The sequence below is a fragment of the Vipera ursinii genome, assembly GCF_947247035.1.
Source record: "Vipera ursinii genome assembly, chromosome: 7".
NCBI classification, from domain to species: domain Eukaryota; kingdom Metazoa; phylum Chordata; class Lepidosauria; order Squamata; family Viperidae; genus Vipera; species Vipera ursinii.
The window spans coordinates 28,710,931-28,716,930 of record NC_139521.1 but is presented as its reverse complement, the minus strand read 5'-3'; positions in this window follow the sequence as shown (position 1 = coordinate 28,716,930).

Here is a 6,000-nt window from a genome sequence, read left to right as displayed (position 1 = left end):
TCATACCACAAAATAATACTGAAATCTTGCATAGTATCTTACCTCTGACAATTACTATGGAATAAACAGTTTGTTTCTGCAATCTGTTTACAAAAACACTTTTTAAAAATGGGCAGTAGCAAAAACTACAAAATGTAAAGAAAGTCATTGCAATCAATTTGAATTTCATATTCCTTTGGCCATATTGGCTGGGAATTATGGTAACTGAATTCTAGAGGATGCCCAGATTGTGGGGATTCTGTTTAGGTAAGTACAAAATATTTACATTGGCAGATACCTTACAAATATCTTGATCATGTCTAATTTGGCCTGCAGATTTCCAGACTATCTTGATCAACACTGAAAGTTGGATTGAATGGAAACTGGCTTGACTTTTTAGTCTTCGGTAAATACTATATTTTAGACTTGTGGGAATGAGCCAAATCCAACTCACATTTGAAAGTTGAAGGGGCATAATTTGATTTGATTCAAAGTCAATTTGCTACATTTGAAGCTTTTTCAAGATTTACTGAAAATTTCAATCATTGGCTCTAAAGAGAAAGCATCAAAAGGCCTGCATATGCTTTCTGTTTGTGTTGGTAAGGTGGTGGTAGTTTGAAAACAATGGGAAGAAAATAGAATGGATGTTAAACCATTTACAATAAATGCTTACTTCCTGTTTAATTAACTTTAATTGGGATCATCACCATCACAAATTGAAATATCTACCTCTTTTAAAACAGAAATAACAGTGACTTTATTTTCAGTGATGTTAAAATACAATACGGCAGCCTCTAGATCAGGGGTGTCAAACTCGCAACATTTTTTTCCATTGCCGGCAATGGGGTGAGTGCAGTTTTGCCATGACACATTTGGCTCGTGGGCCAGCAGTTTGATACCCCTGCTCTAGATTGTCCAGCAAAACAGAAAATACCTTATTTTAATATAAATACTTCCAAAATCAGTTTTTTAAGAATGCTTGGCCTCTTCTGAATTGGACACTCACAAATGCAGTTGATTTGCCTTTCTGTGATAATATGCTTTTGCACCATTTGATCATTGGTTTTTAATTATAGCTGATTAACAACATCACTCTTTCCCTGGCCAATGAAGAAAGCCTACTGAAACATAAAGTCTTACTAAATGTCTACTGCACAAGAACTCCAAATGCTTCTTGGAGAAAGTGTGGGAATTAAATATTTTCCAAATATTTATTGAGTCAAATAACTTTTGACCCAATTAATGCAAAACAGCACTAATGGAATTCTGAGTGTAGAGATTTAACTATTTTATTGGTTGACTATCTAAGCATGTTCTGGAAACAGAGACAAAATTTAGTTGTCATTGAGTGTCCCCCGACCCTCTAGGTACTTGTGTATGTGATCTAAATATTCCACACAGAGTTGACACATTTTCTATTTGACTGTATTTCCTTTTCAGATACATTTTTGAAGAAACATATCATAGGAATTTTTCTTCTTTAACTACATCCCCAGATACATAAAGACAATGTATCTGACATTACTCATAGATTATTTCAGGCCAAAACCTATTACATTTTTTTCCTTTCAGAATTATCAAGTATAAAACAGTAAAATGAGTAGGGATGAATTATAAAATCTGTTATCAAATTTAGCATATATTTTCTAATCTATAATAGCAATTTTGCTTAACAAGTGAAGAATGATTAAAATATACTATGTACACTTAGACATGCAAGATTCATTGTTTAGTTTGTTTAGACATTAAAATGAGTTACATTTTGAATGGTATCTTTCAGAAGGAGTTCACATGATCTTTTTCATAAAGACAGGAGAAGAGTATAAATTATGATCCTAGGAGAAAACAACCTAGAACAGGCATAGGTGATTTGTTGGCCCTGAGTCCTCTTTTTGTGGCACTCAGATCCCACTCTGATCATTGCTGTACAAAACTGTATAAAACTAGTAATTGAGAAGGGAAACATGAAGTATGCATCCTAAAATAGGCATATCAAATAAACTTTCTAGATTATCAGCAATGCCTAATGTGTGATGTGGCCTCAACACACTTTGCACCGTTCAGCTGTCCCAGAATCCATGAGCACATTCCTTGTGTATTGAAATATTGCCCACCCTGCCTTACAAACCTATGCAGAAGTAGGGTATTAACTATTACTCAGTATAAGTGACAAAAAGTCTGTTTCTCTACAACTGATATCTTTGTGAAAACAATTCCACTGAAGAAGCATGCTATCCATCACATAAAAGCCCTAACATCTATTATATGCAATCTACTATATTTTCCCTACATGATGTAATAATGATACTTATTTGGCCAGGTGCATAGATACCGGTAATATATTTATACTTGCAGGATCAGGGAAACTTCTGTCTAATAGATTCTTTTGTAGTTCACAGCAACATTTATCAGTTTCAGTGATTCATCAACTGTCATCTTTTTTGGAAAGGAATATTATTGAAGAGGAAGTTGATAAGATTCCCTGAAAATGGAGGGAATGGACCACCTGTTTAAGATGGACAGCCTCCTGGGCAGCCTTCTGTTGGGGATGTTTTCCTGAAATAGGCAGGGAGTGGGACTTGATATCTAAACGGTATTTTTCAACCCTGTGATATTACAGTATGACAACCCTATGACTATTACTTCAATTTTCATGCCACCGTTCTCCTGTAGGCATCAAATAGCCCAGCCCATGATACCTGATATCTCTTAGACAAGATAATTAAAGTGTATTGTACATATGCCTGCCTCTGAAAAAAAATGCAGATCTGTATTGAATCTGTCTACTTGAATATTTACTGTTATTAAAGCTCATGGCATGAATTCCCATCATTTTGAACCCCCCAAACCTAACAAAAGATTGTTTTGTTAACTTGGTGAAATGGTAACATATTTGAAATTTTGAGAAAATACAATGTATGCCAAACAAAATGTAGGCCAAATGAGTTGTGCCAAATTAAACTAAACTAAATTAAATTTAAGTGAGTACAACCAGATCACAACACAATATTAATTCCCAATATGAGACTGAATAACAGTTGGGAAAGAAATAAAAGTGCATTGAAAGCAGACTTACCGTGTTTCCCCAAAAGTAAGACACTCTTATATTATTTTTTCCTCTAAAAGAAGAAATAGATCTTAATTTTGGGGATGTCTTATATTTCGTGATGGTGGCACCAACAGCCCCATCCAGTAGCCCGCGTGGCTGCCAGCCCACTTCTGCTGTGGCTGTTCGTGACAGGAGGCCATGCAGCACATCACTCCACTGCCGCCACAACAAGATAAGGCAGGTGGGGGAAGGGGTGAAGCTGCCCCATGAATCCCGCACCTGCTTACTGGTACTTCAGGCCCCCCTGCCAGGCCATTCCTTAAACAGTGGCCTTTCACTCCCCTCCTGAGTTGGACTGCCATGCTACAGCAGATGGGATGGGCAGGGTAGGCCTGGTCCCGCTCCACCATTTCAGAGCCACGGGGCAGTGACGGCGAACAACTCCACTGGTGCTGTGCACCACTGGAGGGGCTTTCTTTAAGCTTTGCCCCACAGATCACCCGCCTGGGCACAGCTGCCACATCTTTGTCCTCCGCCAACTCTTCCGGCTGCCTGCCTCTGCCTGTCTCACGGAGAATGGAGAATGGAGGGGCTCTGTGCAGGGATGCAGAGCAGAGAACAACACTTGCTTGCTGCCTGCATTGCCCCATGTCTCCCTTCTCCTTTCTGGAAATGGCAGCCCTGTTTCCTGATGCTTCTCCTCCCAGCGCAGCTCCTCCCTCTTCCTGAAAGTATTTCTTTGCTAACCTGCTTTCCAGCTCTGGCGTGTTTCTCTTCTGCTGCAGGGAAATGGAGTTTGTGGGACTAAAAAAAGTTCAGTCAGACCTTCCAACGTCTCGCAAAATCTTGTAACGAATTCAGATGAAACAAGATCTAAAATCCATGGTTTTGTTTTCTTTACCATCAGACAAATTTCATACAAAAGTTATTTTGCTTTCATTTTGGTTTTCTCAATTTACCTTCATTGAATCATTAAAAAACAGTGTTTAGGTTTTCACTAATTCAACATCAGTTTTGTAGTACATGATAAATATTTTATCAGATTCCATTGCTTTGGCCAGAAAGTGCATTACTATCAGTCAGTATTCCTTAAATTAAAATATATTAAAGAATGTGAATAATCTTTTTCTATGTTTAGAGGTTGGTGTGAGCGGTATTAGTTTTGGGTTTTGCTAATTATGGTGGAATTTCTTACATTAATTTAAAAAATGCCACATTACTAAAGAAACATCAGCTTCAGTTCAGATGGGAGATACCAATAGGCTTGGTGGTGAATTATTCAGGCATGAGATACCGTCTCAACACAGTTTTGAAGGCACGAGACTTTTATTCTAATATATTGAAAGCAGGTTCTCCGCCATCCCCAGAATTTAAAGGAAGGAAGGAAGATGGAGGGCAACAGACACAAATGGAGAGTACACAGGGAGATGAAGAAGTCATTTCGCGGATGGTTAAAGAACTTCAGCAAACTTCGGAAACGTTAGAAGAGGTTAAGGAACAAAGAATGATGCGGGCTGCAACCAGACGAATAAGACAAGAACAAGAAGAACAGAAATCCACAATTATATCTCAAGAATCTACTTATAGTGAAGCAGTGGGAGGAGCGAGACCGAAGAGGCAGGTGCTTGTGGTTTTGCAAGACGCACTCCGAAAGCTTCAGGTTGCAAAAGATGGTGACAAAGTTTCTAACCTGGAATGTTAATGGCTTAAACTCCCCGCAAAAGAGAAGGAAAGTATTTCAGTATTTGAAACAATTTAAAAATGATGTTGTATGCTTACAGGAAATGCACATTCGTGTATCAGACCAAAAATATTTGATAAATTCCAGACTGGGTGTACAGTTTAGTGCGTCTGCTTTAGATAAGAAAAATGGAGTAGTTATTTATGTAAAGAAGAATTTAACAGCCAATTTAATTGAAGCTGATAAACAAGGAAGATATGTTATAATTGAACTTTTAATAGAAGGCAAGAAAATACTTTTAGTTGGACTATATACACGTAATCAACAACAAGGAGAATTTTATAAATTTTTACATAATAAAATAATTCAATGGGATTATAAATTGTGTGTTTTGATGGGAGATTGGAATGGAGTCTTGGATACACAGAAAGACATAAAAGGTCTTTTTAAAAGTACTCTGAATCATGCCAGATTGCCTAAATCTTTTTTTGAGATGAAAGATGATTTGGAATTGAGAGATGTTTGGAGAGAACGAAATCTGGAAGAAAAAGATTTTACCTTTTTTCTGATCGACATCAATTCTTTTCTAGGATTGATTTTGTATTAACTACTAATGTTTTTTTTCCTAGGGTCAAGAAGATTAAGATATGTCCAAGAACTTTATCAGATCATAGTCCAGTATGGTTGGAATTAGATAAGGAGAGGAAAGATAAAAGATCTTGGAGATTAAATGAAAATTTGTTTAGATATCAAGAGAATGTGGATGAATGTAAAAAACAGTTGACAGAATTTTTTAATATAAATATGCATAAGGGTACTCCTATTGAAATGGTTTGGGATGCAAGTAAAGCCTATATGAGAGGAGTGTTAATATATTTGAATAATAAATATAGACGTAGATTGGAATACAAGCGTAAAGAGTTAGAGGAGGAAATCAAGAGGAAAGAGAAGGCTCTAACTTTGAACCCATCTGATAAGAGGGTGAAAGAAGCAATTACTTTGTTAAGAGGTCAGTTTAATATGTTGATGGCAGATCAAGTGGCATCTAATCTGCGGTATGTTAAACACAATACTTTTTGTAATGCTAACAAACCAGGTAGGTGGCTAGCTTATTTGTTAAGGAAAAAACAAAGGTCACGTAACATAGATAAGATAGAATATAAGGGTAAAGAGATGTTTCAGTAAAATTATATTAAAAAAGCTTTTGTTGAATTTTATTCTAAGTTATATGCTGGGGATAGAATTCAAGGTTTAGATATAGATAGATATTTACAAGAAGTGAATATCCCTG